This window comes from Artibeus jamaicensis, unplaced genomic scaffold (assembly GCF_021234435.1).
Source record: "Artibeus jamaicensis isolate MK-2021 breed Jamaican fruit bat unplaced genomic scaffold, CSHL_Jam_final contig_1284, whole genome shotgun sequence".
NCBI classification, from domain to species: domain Eukaryota; kingdom Metazoa; phylum Chordata; class Mammalia; order Chiroptera; family Phyllostomidae; genus Artibeus; species Artibeus jamaicensis.
The window spans coordinates 1,186,209-1,203,713 of NW_026521249.1; the positions used below are offsets into that span (position 1 = coordinate 1,186,209).

The 17,505-nt window shown below is 37.1% G+C and overlaps 1 protein-coding gene across 3 annotated transcripts in view; it reads right to left on the reverse strand.

Annotated features, from left to right (window-relative positions):
• NCKAP5 (NCK associated protein 5) overlaps positions 1–17,505 on the reverse strand; it is a 995,643-nt gene that overhangs the window by 772,546 nt on the left and 205,592 nt on the right. The window lies entirely within an intron of this gene.

The following is a 17,505-nucleotide window of genomic DNA, read 5'->3' on the forward strand; positions in this document are numbered from 1 at the left end:
TCATCTATCTATTTTAAGACATTTCTAGAAGCACAGCATAAAAAATGCTAGAATCTTCTATTTCCTTAAACCAACCAATAGTTTTAAATTGAACTGCAATAATCTTAATAGGGGGAAAACTCACCTAATTTAAAGAAAGTGAAGAATATTTTGTACAGAATTGATCAAATAACTATTTCTTATAAAATTTCCAAAGACATTAGTAATAGATATGAACATGTCCTTATGAGTAAGATGTCTATTGCTTTTAAAATAACAGAAAGAAAGAAAGAAAGAAAGAAAGAAAGAAAGAAAGAAAGAAAGAAAGAAAGAAAGAGAAATCCATTGGAAATTGTCATTCAATGACATTAAATATATTCATTCAATGAAATATAATGTAGCCAGTAAAAACAGTTATCCAAACTTTTTAATTCCACTGGAATACATGGATAGTGTTCATGAAAACAGGAAAATGAAAGATTATATGCCTGATGTGACCTCTAGTAAATGAATGGTTAGACAGATTGACAGACGGAGAGTCAGAAGGAAAGGAGAAGGAAGGAAAGCAAGCAGGTAGAGCAGCTAAAACACTGGGTGAGTTTTCTTGCTTTGAACTATTATGGATATGTTTCTTATGAGAAGATATAATTTTTATAATCAGAAATATATTTATGATAAATTACAAAAAAATTAAGTTGAAAATAAGGAAGTGACATAGCAGAGAGAGGCAGAATTTGAGAACTGCCTCTAATAATTTTCAAACCTGTCACTTACATATTAGAATTTATCATATATTTTAATTTGCTTTAATAATTACCTAAAATGGCAATAGTTTATATTAATTAAATTTCTTTTATGTCAGTCTACAGTTTCAAATAATAGGGACTGTACACGTTCATTTTTAATAATATATCTACAAGTAACTAGACACCTACAACTAGAAACTAGGAATTATGTGAATAATGTTCACATTTCTGTTACAAAACTGCATTAACAAAAGAGAATTTGGCTTTGGGGGGCAGGGAATGCGCACTTGGTAATACAGTAATTTAAATAGCATTAGCCAATCTATATGTGATTAGCATATATAGAACAAAGTGGACTTACCTTGAAATCACAATTTAGTAAGGAATTATACCTCAACATTCTGAAGATATTGATAAGTACTGTATTGATTATCTTATTTAGGTCATCAGGGAAAGGACTTCAGAAAATGGAGGAACACTTTAGAAATCTGTGAGAGTACTCTAATTCCATTGAGATGGACTTATTATTATTACTCATATCCAGCTGTACAATATTTATTGAACATTCATTTGTGTTAGCATAGGCTATCAACATTACAAACCAAACAGCTTGCTTACAAACTCAAGCCTTCTCTGCCCCAGAAAAGAGTCTGTTCAGCATTTCGGATCTTAGCTTCTAAAGGAATTGAAGAGCTTTTGACGTGGCTGTGACTTTGAAAATAATCACACTTATCATAGCAATGAAGCCTGGTTAAGTATCAACATTTCTACATTCTATAGATGGTTCAAAATTTTAAGGCTGTCGGGATAAACAGGTTGTGTGGATCTACATACTCTCAGGGATTTTGTTCCTTAACTTTTTTTAATAGGTTGAAACATTTTATCTACAATTATGAAGACTATTTACACAGCACAACATGGTCTTTCACTTCTGGGAATCAATAAAAAAAATGTAAACAACTGGGATGTCACCTATCACATAGACCACAGCAGACAAACCCAAGGCCCACAGGCCCAACCCAGCCCTCCACCTTGTTTCTACCCAGTGGCAGTGCCAAGCTGTCACTTAACTGTTACGGAATATTTACATTTATACAGTCCTAAAATTACATTTGGCCCTTTGAAGGCAACCAGGAGGCTGATGTGGCCCCCAGTGAAAATGAGTTTGACACCACTGACATAGACAAAACACCTGGACAGATGGTCAAATGGTGTGACTTGAGCAAATATGTAGCATGGGTAGAAACTGTTTTAAAAAATCTTCTCTGCATTTTGAACTGACAAAACATTTGGAACTGAAAAAAAATCTTCCTAAAGACAAGACCCTGAGCACTGAGTCTATCCCTAACCATAAAGTTTTACATCAACTGTACAAATGAAATTAGCAACAAGTAATCTTTGGCACTAGAATGGGTAATTCTTAGCTGTTCATACAATAGCCAAACTGTACACTGCAGTATATTTGATTGCTGGTTAACCGTGGAATTTTACATTTAAATTACCGTAAAGAGTTGGAAGTCCTAGCTAAGTTTTTCAGAATCAATAGGCTAACCATATCTAATACTTACTTAGGGCCAGAGGTAGAGACTTCTGTAAGAGATTTGTTTTTGTTTTGTTTTGTTATTATACTAAATAGGTTTACTTTTTTCCCATTTCCTCCCTTCATTCCCCTCCACCTTGAACACCCACTCCCCCCAATCCCCCCCTTTAGTTCATGTCCATGTGCCACAAGTTCTTTAGATTCTGTATTTCCCACACCATTCTTTGTTAAAGGAAACACAACTGAGAGTACAACAAAGGAAACAATTTCCAATCTTGGAAATGTACAGCCAAATGCCTTTGTTGGTTCAACAAGCCAACACTGAGATGCATGACTACAGCAGATTCCTTCAGACTGTAAATATAATACAGTTTTTACTTGGAACTGATAAAAAAGCCAAATAGTAATTTTCAAAAGGGCCTTTCTTAGGGAATTCAAAGAGGAAGGCATAAACATATCTTCTCTGAGAAATATGACTAACAGGATATTTGCATCCATTGCACTTCACTGGTCAGAAGACCAACTCTACTCAAAGCAGTGGAAGAAGGTTCTAGAGCCATGAGAACAATCCCAGATCTGTAGACCAACCGTGCTCTCGAAGGGTTAATGGTAGTTATGGGACAATCAAGATATTTCACAGATCAAATTAACCCAAATGTATGTATCGGTTTTCAAAAAATATCTCAAGATGATCTGTGTCAGAATCTTTGTTAATCTATTGGATGAAACAAAGTTATCTACAGTACTAGCCACAAATCTTAATCAATCCTAGATTTGCTTCAAGCAATACCAGAAAGAACAGGGTATTCTTTATGGAGACAGTCCAAAGGCAAAGGCTCCACAATTCTTTTCTTGGAACAATTATAGTATCTTTTTTTTAAAATATTTTATTTATTTGTCTTTAGAGGGGAAGGGAAGGAGAGAGGGAGAGAAACATCAATATATGGTTGCCTTTCGTGCACCCCCTGCTGGGAACTGGCCTGCAGGGAACTGGTTTGCAACCCAGGCATGTGCCCTGACTGGGAATCGAACCGTGATTGTCTGGTTCGCAGGCCTGTGCTCAATCCACTGAGCCACACCAGCCAGGGCCAATTATAGTATCTTAAGTCTTTACAATTGAGATTCTTTATTGTAAAGTCTAAAATGACACATGCCAATACAGTTCATGTCCATTTCACCCCTCATGAAATTCAAAGTCAATTGTTTGATATGTCTTTATTAATATTAAAATTGTGACTTTCCTCTTTCTAGGCTTTGTCATTCACAAGTGGCTTTAGTCATTTTCATGGGAAAAAAATCTTCCAATGTCTTCATTATTACTCCAATTCTATCATCCCACACTTTCACCATTGGGTGCTACACAGCAATCTATTGCTCAGAAAGCTCTAGCTAATAGAGTTATTATATCTAAAATATTCCATATGATAATAGATCTCCACTTGATCAAATGTACAAACTGTATTTCCTTTTTTTCTTTCATGGAATTGACTGCTTACTCAAATTCTGATCAGAAGATAAGATTCTTTTATACCCAAATACCCTTTTCATCACTTCTACCCCACACCCCTCTGGGAGGGAAAAATTTCCTCAATGAAAAAGTCCTTGCACTTTGAGAAACCAAGTTAATTTTTTCCTTACAGAAAAACAGATCATAAACCTCTTGTTAATGTATTATGCTTCACTAACAAACCCCCAATGTTGCAAGGGTAGCAATGTATCAACTAAAAAAGAACATTTCTTAGGTTCTCTTGAGGACAGGAGTAACAACTGAGATACAAGCTGAAGGCACTGCGACTGTGCAAGGGCTTCAGGAAAATTCTTTAAAGGCAACGGAGTTGGCAGGTGCCCTTTCGTCCTGCCCTCCTCCTCTTCTTTCCTGCCTAGACTTCCCATCAGCCATACTGTGACCTGAGTTGGCCTTGAAGGACCTTGAAAATAGAAGCTATATGATAAGAATGGTGGGACAGAAGATAAAAGGAGTATAGGGCTCTGATATCATCCACAAGTCACCAACATCAACTCTGAATCGCCTGTTCCAGAATTGCATGTCTTATAGAAGAATAAATCTTTTCTTGATTAAGTCATGTTTAAGATTTCTTACTTGCAGAGGCACACGATTCCTAACTAACATAATAGCCTTATTATTAGTGAATTTGAAAAAGGCTTCTGACACAAAATCAGTAAGTTGTTTTTTTTTCTATTAGCAAGAACAGGTTGGATAAAACAAACATTTCTTTTTCAATCAGCCCTTTTTGTTGTTGTTGTTGTTTTAACAGAAGTACATATTTCTTAGATATTTTGAACTTAAGGAGAGGAAAATTTACCAGCCCATGTAGGTGTCAACACACATATTTAACCACATTTCTCTCAACAGACACATGAATGCTTACTAAGTCAACGGGGATAGCAGAGTATGTCACTAGTGTAACGAGATCTTTGTATTTCAATCCTGCGCTGTCCAGCCAGTTCCTTTTGTAACTCTTCCACAACCATGAGTTTAATCTCTAATGAGCAACACTGGTAGCAGAGAAACCCCAGGTAACAGTGTGTGTTTATTCATGACAAAGATGCATCATATTTCATACAAAAAGGGGACTCGACTTCCTCCCAGAGTTATAAGGAGGAAAGAGATTCCATCTGACAAAGTGGTTCCCATTTGGCCTGCCTGGAGCCAGGGGAAATTGGATTAAATAGTTTCTGATGGCCTCACCCAGGCTAAGATTTCAACGATATTTATTAACCTCCATTAATCATGTAATCATCTTTCCATTTTGTAACTGAATTTATATCATTTTAAGATAATGGCTTCTAGATTCTTCAGAGCCAAAGCTAAAATACAACCTCAAAGAATCACTCCTTCCCTTGGTCAGATATCAAATGCTGCCATTGAGAATTCTTTCCCATTTGATGTGCAGAGAAAGAGGTTCACAGGAACACTATGCTACATTCAAGGCAGAAGGCAATGCTGCCTTAATCTTTTTTCAAAACAGGAGGCTTTTTAAAGAATCCAATAGCTCGCTCAAGGACAAGTGTAAAATATTTAAGAAGAGAAGATAAATTTTAAAGTAATTATTTTTAGATACCCTGAAGGAACAAAATGTTATGGAAACTATTTTATTCAGAACAATCAATAATACACATCAAATATAACATTCATGAGTTGCCAAATGGGAAGAGGTATAAGGCAACTCAATAAGACTACTTAATAGCATCCATTTGTGTAATTTGAAAAAAGAAATGCAAAGTCCTTTCTTAAAGAGCCAGTTTCTCTCCCTCCTGCTTTTTTAAAAATTGTGTGTCAGTAAATCCATTTTTTCCAGTTTTTACATGCTTTATAAAATAATTAGTTATAGAAAGAAAATTATACTCCTTGAAATCTCTGATAATTCTTCTAGGACAAAAATTAAACAGAATTTCCCCCATTTTCCTTTTTTTTAATTTAAATTATCGTATTGTTGTTCCGTTACAGCTGTCCGTATTTTCTCCCCACCATTTTTCTTGCTTAAACGAGTGTGTGAGCACGCGTGCTGCTTTTCACCCCTGCCTGGGTCCCGTCCTGATGCCAGACCTCTGCTCCCCCTCCCCCACTGCAGCCAACAAGTCCGATATAAACTTGACTAACAGGTGCAGCCATGCCTGGTGGCTACGTTAAAAATTCTGAGTCATGGGCATCAACAAAGATTTTTTCAGTTTAAACTAAATAAATAGAGTTAAAAAGAAACTTTAAGTTTGGAATGGGCTCATAATTACCACTGGACTAGGTACTGACAAGTACTAGCTAGACTCACATCTCTTGAGGTGGTAAAAATCTACTGGGTGACACAGCAGAGGAGTGGACAGGCTATGGCAACATCCCAGCTGCCATCCAGTGAAAATCTATGAGGTATGGAATGGGTGGTGAGTTTGATTATTTGCTAGCACACACCACACATACCTTCTAAGTCCACAATGTGGCACCAAGTCCTTCTGATTCTGAGTGTCACCTCTGAATATTCCACAGGAGAAATATTATTCCACATATTCTACAGGAGAAAATAAGCCTACAACTAAAGAAATACAATCTTTTTGTTACTATTTTGCTATTGCTTGTTCTCCTTCATAAAATTTATGGAGAAATCACTCCTGGGTACAACAAGGTCTGCAAGGGGAGAGATTGAGGTGAAGAGGAAGCTGGTAAAAACAAAACCCCACAGTTTTGAGAACACAGATACAACTACTGAAACAATCAGTTCATCAATGTTGTTGAGAAGAGGACATTATCTTCTGGTTTATAGAGAGTTTTATGTGCAACACAGATGTCCAATTAGAGAATCCTTAAATGGCTTCCTACAACTACCAGAGACTTTCTCTATGGAAGGCTTGAGTCGCTTCCTGCCTGGTGACATCTTTGGTTTGTTAAGGACTGTCCCAGCTATGCTGAGACTTTCTGCAGTCCTGTGTTCTCCCGTCTCTAGTGCTGAGTACGTAAGAAGAGCTAACAAAGAGGCCTGGTCCGTAGCAGCTGTAGCACTTGGTAACTGACTGAGTTAGGATTCTCTTAGAATGCTTCCTCCCAAGGCCAAACTCCATATACATGTGTACATTTCTCCGATATTCAGATGTAAGGCTAAGTAAAGCCCAAGGCTTCGTGGACTAACAATCCGTCTCACTGGCTTGTGTGAGTACAACATTTCTATTGGGTTCCTCTGGGGCTTATCACAGAAGGAACTGCTGGACACTTAGCCTGGGCCTCCCCTTCACCAACAGTTTCACTAAATAAAATTATACTCGTGGATAGCAAGACACACTGTAAAGACTGAAAAACTACCACATAAATAATTTAACTGTAGTTGTTCTGTTAAATTCAGGAAGATATTTAAATGCATCTGTTTTCCTAACTGGTTGGCATTTTTCATTCTTTATTAAACTGGCATCCTCAGAAACTGGAATGGCCCAGTGACCTCTCTTTTTGACTTTGCAAAGGCCTAGAGAGGTATACAAATACCTAATAATAAGTATTATTATATAAAGTAGCTAAAGTTATCATCAGGAATGTGAAGCTTACACTTTCGTTACGAAGTACTTTTATGTGAAATATTACTCAAACGTAAATGGGTCTATATAAAATGAACATTTTTCCCTTCAAATATCAAGTTCAGAATTATACATGTGTTCATTTAAAACACTTATAAATGCATGAAAAAAAGACGCAGAATTGTAGAAAACATGACTCAAAACTTACATCAGTTCATTTTTTCATTTTTGACTAATGCTTAGTTTTCTGATTGAAATGGTACTCTGTCCCCATTGAATGAATAAGTAGGAGCCTACTGACTACATTTTCCTGCTTTAAACTTTCCAAAACTGACAGAAAAATTAGCTCACCCAATACAGGTCCCCTCCTTGTTACCTGCTTTGATATCCCACAAAAGTTCTAAATTGCTGTCCCTCTGCTGAATCACAGGCAGGGCTCAAATAGGCCCATTAACAAATGACTGCACTGCTGGAGGTCTCTGAGTGCCGCCTGGTTTGACGGCTGATGGCAGAATGAATGTAAGAGGAAAGCCAATACATTTTAATTTTATGCATGTTACCTATTTCAGCAGTATATTTTAACCTGGTTTTGCTGTAAATATATTATTACTACTAAGTATCAAAGGGCGTTCAGAAATATCCACCAATGTACTTCACATCACAACTTTATAAAAAATTAAAATGTAATTTACAACTTTTAGAACTGAATAATTATAGTTCATTTACTAGAATAACACTCAGCATGAGCAGATGGATATAATGATTATGAAAGCATGAAATAAGTCATTTAACTTTTAACTAAAAGAATTGTCACATAAAAACCATAAACTATAACAACATAATTTTATTTTCCCTTTAACCAGCAGAAATCTTTCCCAAATACATTAATAATAGCTAAACAATTATTCTTCAGAAATACAATATTTTCATTTAGGAAAAACACCCATCTCTTATGGATATTTTCTACTTAAATATCTCCTTTACAAAGTAGCAAATATTTAATCTGAATAAAATTTCAAAAGTATGTCAAACTACAGACTTCGCAATATTTAAGCTAAATCAATACATTTGTAGTTCTTAGAGAAAAACAAAGCTACGTTCTTTGATATGGCAAAAATTTTCTACTTTCTGTTTTTCCAAACTGAGTTTAAAAAAAAGGAGGTGGGCCCTGGCTGGTGTAGCTCAGTGGATTGAGCACAGGCCTGCAAACCAGAGGATCACGGTTTGATTCCCGGTCAGGGCACATGCCTGGGTTGCAGGCCAGTTCCCTGCAGGCCATTTCCCAGCGGGGATGCACAAAAGGCAACCATACATTGATGTTTCTCTCCCTCTCTCCTTCCCCTCTAAAGATAAATAAATAAAATCTTAAAAAAAAAAAGGAGGCGTGATTCTTCTCATGCTTCACAGAAAATCTAAGTGTGTTCTCTCTGCCCAAACAACACAAAGCACTGAATTTTACTGCAGCTAAGTGGATGAATGGAGATGGGCGGCCACCAATTGGTGAGAATGGCGGGAGTCTGAGTCCTGGTCTTTAGCAACCTTCATGCTGCACACATTTGAAGAACAGCCTCCAGATATAAACATTATTTATATTTGGAAGATGGAAATATAGATAACCTTTTCATTTATCTATAGGGTTCAGCAGAAGTAATGCCTGCTTGAGTGTGGTTGGTAGGGTACATGAATATCTCACACGAGATGAACAGCAATTTGAACGTTTCACCTAAAGTGTCATATGGTGTGCCTGAGTGTGATATTGTTCTGTTAAGGAATTACATGCTTATGATTTTGCAATAAAAGTGGTATTATTTGTGCTGGACACTGTATATTTCTTTTATTTTGTGAGTTGTCTAAACTGAATGGAAATTATTTTTTTAGAAGTTCTATTTCATTCTTTTTCAAATTGCCTTAGGTTTTAATAGTTTTTTAGAGTTGCTTATATTTTCAAACTTCTCTATTATTGTTTTTAACAGATATGCATTAGGTTTTCAAACTTCTCTATTATTGTTTTTAACAGATATGCATTAGGTTTTCAAACTTCTCTATTATTGTTTTTAACAGATATGCATTAGGAAGAGTAAAGCTAGAGCTTCAACAACACAATACAGAGACTTGAAGAACCAGGGGATTTCTATCTTTCACCTGATCTCAGTATGAATGGTGCAGGCTTTATGTGCCCAGCCAGACACCCAGGTCCTATGCAAGCCATTGCTGCTCCATTTCCTAGGACACTGACAACTGTACATGATTAAAGCTGGGTTGTCACCAATCTGGTCTCCCACCAAATGTGAAGGCCGAGAAGGGGCAATAATACACATCATTTCTGTCCATATTCTCTTTGTGAGAATCTACTGGTATGACCAAGCCTGATTGCAGAAGGAACAGGAAAACATGCCCTGACCTAGTAGTTCTGTTTGTTGGAGTGTCCTCCCAATGCACCAGGGTTATGGGTTCAATCCCTAGTTAGGGCACAAAGAAGAATCGACCAATGAATGCATGAACAGGTGGAAAACAAATTCTCTCAAAAATCAATTTAAGCCCTGGCTGGTGTAGCTCAGTGGATTGAGCAGGAGCCTGCGAACCAGACAATCACGGTTCGATTCCCAGTCAGGGCACATGCCTGGGTTGCAGACCAGTTCCCTGCAGGCCAGTTCCCAGCAGGGGACGCATGAAAAGGCAACCATACATTGATGTTTCTCTCCCTCTCTCCTTCCCTTCCCTTCTAAAGATAAATAAAATCTTTAAAAAAAAAATCAATTTAAAAGGTGCAAATCAATTTTATGGAGAGCTAGCCAACTCAACCACATGAAACAAAGATTTAATACAATTTGTCCAATATAGCCAACATCAAAATCTCTACATATCTGATTCTGCTATTTCTTCAGTCATTCACTTATCATGCCACATTTCCTCCTGTGTTTTGTAATCTTGATTGTAAGCTCATGTTCTATGGGAAATTATTTGTGAGAAGTCTTTAAAGCCCAGGTTGAAGTTGCCTTCTTCCAGGAAAGAAATGTATTTGCTTTGGCCTATCAATCCTAAACAATTTTTAACTGAATTACTTGTTTAAGTTCTTGTTAGTCCTCAAAGGTAAGTCTTCTTGTTGATCTCTTCTGGGCGGTACACTTATCTCCAGCTTTCAACGCTCTGAGACAGCAGCCCTTTCGGGTTTCACCATGCTGGGCCCTGGGCTTTCTCTGCAGGTCATATCACACCACGAAGCCATAAGAGTGGAAGGTAATGGGTTGGCAGACACCCTCAAGTGTCTTGGTGCCCACTTTCCTCCTAAATTCTTATTGTTACTTAATTTTTGACCTCTGCAAATCCCTTTCTTTTGTACTGGTTTTGTAATATATTTAAAACTATGGAACTTTGTTTGTTTTACATTTTAACCAGCAGATTAATTTTATTATTGGAAAGACTGTTTAGAATTTCCATTTTAAGATAGCATCACAGATGAAAGTCTCGCATACCATTTTTACATAGCTGGGATTACAGGCCCAGGGTTTTATTCTGAGGCTTATCTGTTTTGTGAACACACTCTGACTTCTTCATCTATAAAATGGGAAGAAAAACAGCCATCTCACCCATCTCACTGAGTTATGATGATTATGATCAAATGATAGGAGTTTTGCATATTATCAAACAACATTGTCAGTTGAAATTGAGCTTAAGAACATCCATATGCCAACAGGTATAGCCTGGCTAAAAAGCAATGATTTACAAAGCTCTTTTCTTGATATCTTCCCCAGGCCTTGCCCCTGCTGAGTTCACCCTCCAGTTACTGGTTTCACCTGTGAACAGTTTGATGCCACTGCTGATTCCAGTGAATATCTTCTATGTACTTCCATCTGCATTTTATGAGAACTCTGGAGCGATTAGTTGCTAATATCAACAGTGGTACATGGCCTAGGAACATTTATTGCTCCCCTGCTTGGCTTAATGTTTTTGACTTGGTACCATAATATTATTAATAGTCACAGGGTACAATAAAAGAAAATTAAGTGTTTATTTTGTTTAGGTTTTAGCCACTTTACCTAAAGCCTTTTTCCATTACATTTGCACATAAACGAGCACTCACTACATTTTTTAGATGCAAATCAGATTTTAGCTTTGCTAATCATATAGTTTCCTTTCTGGTAGTCTTCCAGCCTGGCTTCAGTGTTACTCCTGATGCATCTATATTGTAGCAAATGAAGCAGTGGCCATGTGGTAGATGTTTGGTCTTTTCCGATTCATTAATACCTGATTTTTGCAGAACAACTGCATTTTAGAATTCAATGTTACTTCAAATATTCCTTGGCATACCCAACATGTCTATTAAATTCCAGGCTGAAGTCAATTGTTCAATTGCAGATCATTTTCCAATAAGTAGTTGAAAACAATTACCCTGAGAGGTGGAATCAAAGGCATGAAAATGACTCAACTAAAATATACTGAAACCAAGTGTCAGCATTGAGGAACTCTCACTTTTCAGCATGAAAAAAAAGCCCGAAAGCCTGAGACATTTAAGTGGGCATTGAAGATCAATACAATGAGTTTATTCCACATAAATGAAGGTAGAAAGTTACTTCATTTTCTACTCTCTCCAGCACCTCCTGCCCATGCCCTTTCCAATGGAGTGTTTGTTCTGCCTTAAAAAGATAAATTAATATTTTACATGGCAAGAACTCTTTTATTCCTTGGTGGGACATTTCTAATGTGATTTATATGATGGTGTTTAAATGTTTAAAAGCTTTTGTGAGGCAGGTTTTCAATCGATTAAAGAATTTAGTTTCCCTTGAGGTTCCTGCATCAGATATTATCTCAGAAGTCTTACTTCCAAAGATTTATAATCCAATCTCTCCTTCCTGTTAACCATATATTTCAATGAGCATCCCATGGGATCACACATGAGGTTTTCGGTCCAGCATCATCACGTGGAGTGACTGCAAACACACTGTTGAGCCTGCATTTGCCAATGCCCTATCAATGGGCTCTGGGCCACACCAGGCTTTGGTCTGCCCACCAGGCAATTAATAGGAGACCTCTTGGTCTTCTGGGAATATCTCAAGACTCAAAAAACAGCTTATTCTGAGCAAGAATACAAAAACAATATTCTGAGAGAATCTATATAAAATGTACCAATGTTAAATCCAAGGTAGGTAAGTAAAAAATGTGAATAAACCTCTGCATACTATTTTTCATCAATATTCCATTTCATGTTTACTACAATGGCAGGCATTGTGATGGCGATTTTAATGGTGAAAAAACAAGATGTGGGAGACTGACCTAGAATATAGACTCAGGGACACTGGCTCCCATCCCAGGCTCTTCCTTCCTCACCATGTTGCTTGGACAGCCGGCAACACCAGGCAAAGCTCCACCCCAACCTGGGCTATCCTCCCTGTAGATTTCAGTGTATCTTCAATACCTCCTCCTGTGCCATCTTCTAGTCACATTTCAGTGTATCAAGACTTACCCTTGTATCATCACCTTGGTTTTGGAGTTCTATCTTATATATATAGACATATTTATATTACATCTGCCAACCCTTCCTCCAAAAGTTATCAAGATCAAAACACCACAAAGTGTTTTTTTGATGAATCTCCTTTTTGGGATATTCAATTTTACCATAGTTTTACCTAAGAATCCAGTTATAAAACCATATAATTCCCTCTAACCAATAATGTGTATTAATATTTTTATTTTATGCCTTATTTTCAACAGAAAGTTATTTTCATAGCATGACATTCTCAGCCTTTCAGTTTTCTTTGTCAAAGGACAAAGGACTCTTTGTCAAAGGACTCTTAAGTACTATTAGGACAGTCCCAGTTATTAAAGGTCTCCAACCTTTCCATTCTCACTAGCCAGTAGTACCCATCCTGAAAAGGATGAGATAGCAAACAGCCTTCCATTAAATACCCCTGTCTTACTTTACCAGCCTTATATCTTGCCAATCCCTGGAAAGAAGAAATGGCATTTCTCTCTAGTTATCCAGTTATTTCAAATTTGATCTGCCATTGCAAGAAACTTAGTGCTAGAGCCATTACCAAGTTCTAAAATCAGGGGTTGTAAAACCCTGGGATGGAGGGGCAAAGCTTCTAGGCCAGGGGAGACTCACTCTGTTCATTAGGAGATAAGGGTTCAGAAAGACGCCACCTCTGATGAACTTCTAACAGTGTTTTATCTGGACCACTGATGTTTCAGTTATAAAGACAATGTGGCTCTCTTTAATGCTTTTTACACTTCTCAAATGTAAACGTGTTACCTAGTGTACTACTGATTAGATAGGCCTGCCCTTCCCTTTCCCCTAACCAACTGCTCATCAGGGCTCCCACGGTTATGCCCTGAGATGTGCAAGCCTACAGCCCCTTGAGATTTATGCCTCAAGTCTCAAACTTCCAAGACCATACATTATGCTTTAGTATGAAATAAAAATTTTACTTACTGTTCCCCATTTACTTCAACCTACTGTTTATGATGCAAAAATTTAATTGAGTAAACAAACTTCTAGAAGTAAATGTAATAGAGCAACATAAAAAAATCTGAGAGCAAAAATAAAGTCACCCACAATTCCACCATCTTAACTCTCTTATGTCCACTATTTTAATGCACCAAACTAGCCTTTTACATGTCATTTCATATGCCCATGATCATATTCTAATTGAAATAATGCATAGTTTTACATTTCTTTTTATGATGATATCATAAGCATTTTCCATGTTATATTATACAGTTTATAACTATCATTTCTAACACCTGTATAATTTTCCTTTAGATTTTTAAAATAAATAATATTACTATCAAACATGACTGTAGCTTTTTATTTTTCACATTTAAAAATTCTGTGAGGAACATCTTTGTACACATGGATTTTCAGTACTTTGGTTATTCTATAAAGTTTGATTATTGTTCCTTCTCTATCCCTTTTATAATCTCCTCTTCCACCATTCACCCTTTAATAGTTTAGGTTCTCTTGAGTTTCATGAATAAACCTCTTTCCACATTTCTCTTCTCCCCTAGGTGAGCTCATCTACAATCAAGGCCTCACTTTCAAAAATATTCTCTATGACCCCAGACCTATATTTATTAACCCAGTAAAAAATACCACATAATCCCCATTGAATTTTCAAATATTTTTCCCAATACGAATCACTAATTCCTCCTAAAAACTGTCCTATCTTTCAGGCAGACCTTCTCGGGTAATGGCACCCCATCCATTCAGTCTTCTAGGTTAGCGACTACAACAAACTAGCAATTTTCTCCCCATTTCTTCCATATCCAGTATCGTAATACCTCCTTGGTGCTGCCTCAGAAATCTCATACCTTGGGTTGCTTTTCTCACTGGCTCCCACATATTCACTGCTTTGATCCAGGTATTTATCAGCTTTTACTTAGATGATAATTGTCTGCTAAGTGGTTTCTACGGTAACAATTTCTCACTACTGCAACAGTATCTTGAATCTACTACAATTAAACATTTTACTAGTCTTTAAAATTATTATTATTTCTTATGGCATACATCAGAATCAGCTGGAGGGCTTGTTAAACCAGAGATTTGGGGGTTCCCTTCTCCAGAGTCCCTGATTCAGTGGGCCTGGGATGGGGCCAGAGAATTGGCATTTCTAACAGGTTCCCAGGTGATGTCGATGCTAAGCCTCTGAGAACCACACTGAAACCACCAGTTTATAAGACAATATTTAAGTTTCTAATTCTGCACACTTTAAAGTATGGATTCGGTTCATGCTTCCAGATTTACCATGTAGAACTTGTTCAATGAAAACTACTATCCTACCATGGTGAAACTGCCAACTATACTCAGGTCCTCTCTGCTTTTGGAATTGCCCCTTTTTTCGGTATACAGCTGCTGGAATAGCCCTCATGTCCAAAGTCACAAACTCAAATACATACCTAGATGAAGTAAGCAGTAAAAATGCAAAAGGCAAGAAAATGACAACATAGAGTTCTTTTTAAAGAAGCAGACTCTACAAAGCCCCTATCTATTATCTTCCTGAAGTTATTGCCAATTGTTAGATATTTTTTTTCCAAAAAAGTCAGAATTCCATATTTCTACGCAAAATCTCCAGATTCTTAGCTACTGGTAATGGATTAAAAAACTTCAAACCATGAAACCATATACTGGCTAAATTTAGCCCAAGACCCATTAATGTAGCCCAGTGTCGTTCCTCAGGACAGCCTTTCTGATGCACTGCCCCCAACCACACACACACACACAGGTTTAGCAGTCCTGTTCTGTTCCTATGGCACTTTGTTAAAATTTGTATCAAAGCACATATTTCAATAACATAAGTGTTACTCCCACCACAAAGAAAGAATCTCAAGAGCAAAAACCAGGTCTTATAATTCCTTTATTCTTATTTCTAAATGGAGTGCACACAACAAACATTTGTTGAAGGAGAGAAGGAAGGAAGATAAACTGAATGAACAAATGAAGGTAAGCTCGTCTTTTATGACATGGCAAACAGTATTTTGTCCAACAGGTCATAACTGCACTTTGTTTGGACTTCCTCAGTGACATGTAGATTTCCCACAATGAAACATCCAGATTTCAGTCATGCTTTCAACAGATGTACAGAAAAATGTTGATCCAAGTAATCTAACATAAACACTGGAAGTATTTGGATCAAGCAGCATTATCTTGGCCTGTCTTTCAAGAGGGAAATGATGGGTGTGATTGATGACAATGACTAAAGGCATGAGTATTTCTTTATCATAACTCCAGGTAATCTTTCACACATATGCAATTAATCATGGCATTTAGAAATGGCAAGATTTATGCATCAATCCAAGAGCCAGCTGTCTCCCACCTATTTAATCCAAAAAGAAAAAAAAATCAGTACCGTGCCTCACAGAGAGGAAGTCAAACCAGAAAATTCTTCTTCATCTTCCATCCATGACTTTCTTTTACTCCTGGAGTTGTCCAGCCTCCTTGCCTATTTGTGATTTTAAAGCTATCAAATATAAAGCTAAAATTATACTTACCCAGAAGGTTTCTTAAGCCCGGAAGGTCTTTTCTAATCAGAAAAAGGTACTGTCAATGGTGCCCTTCAATTGATTCTTTCAGTATAAATAAAACTCATTGCAGGTTTCCCTTTTATCTTTTACTAAGCATTAAAGCATGGGGGGGGGACACTTTAAGATAATGGCAATTTTCTTCACTTATAAAATATAACTTCATAACCTGCAAAGCTTTTTATTACCCAAGGTCCATCAGTTCTAACTGGGGCAACATTGCACTGGAGAGGCTTATGCCAGCATAATTAAAGCTGCCAATTTGATTCCGCGGATAACTTTCTTCAGTTTAGAGCCCTTGTCGATGGTGGATAAGTCATCAGGCAGCAAGTGATAGCTCCATATACTACTCCTGTACCTTCACATTTGGGTAGAAGAGCTAATCAGCTAATCTCTACACTTTTAATTTACTCTTCATACATTCATCTCCTAGATTCAATATTATTAATCAGTCTAAAAGAAGAAATTAACAGGTAAAAATTATATTTTAAAATGTTTAAGTAGAGCCATCCATCTTTAGCTTGCCTTTTCACATTTACAGTGAATACCCTTCATGCTCTTATATATAGCACATTGATTTTTATATTATGAATTAATATTTTCTTTATAAAAGTACATCTGATTTCCCGGATCTTCCCATATGTAGTGCCTAAATCAATAAGATAGTTGCTGATGATGCTGTTATAATTACCTCTCCACTTTCTGACCCCTTGCCTGTCATGAGCTAGAGGTCAGACCAGAATTCAGGCCATGGTCCCCCATCTGAAATTGCCAGGCCACCACAACAGAATCTGCCTGGCCTTGCTTTGTGCAACCCGCCCTTCCTTCACTTCCTCTTTTGTTGGACGACTTCAATACTCTTTCACAAAGTACATTTTTAATCATTGTTTCTCCCTTATGGAGAAAACTTAAGGATAGTCTGAACTATCCTGGACAGCAATTAAACACTTTTTCCAAAGCAATGGAGCAATATGACCCTAATTTCACTTTCTTAGTAGAGAAAAAGGAGAGAGAAGCATTGGCCTTGTGTCTGGTGTTGTAGCCTAGTGGTCTGACTGGCCAGCTGCTCCAGCTATAGTTTGAAAGTCAATGGACAAGGACCATTGCCCTTAGCAAGCAATTGGAGAGCCATACTTTCTCCCTTTTAAAGTCTTCTTGGCTGATTTATTTCAGCTTTGGCATTCTGTTCCATCTGCTCCAGGAAGACTAAGA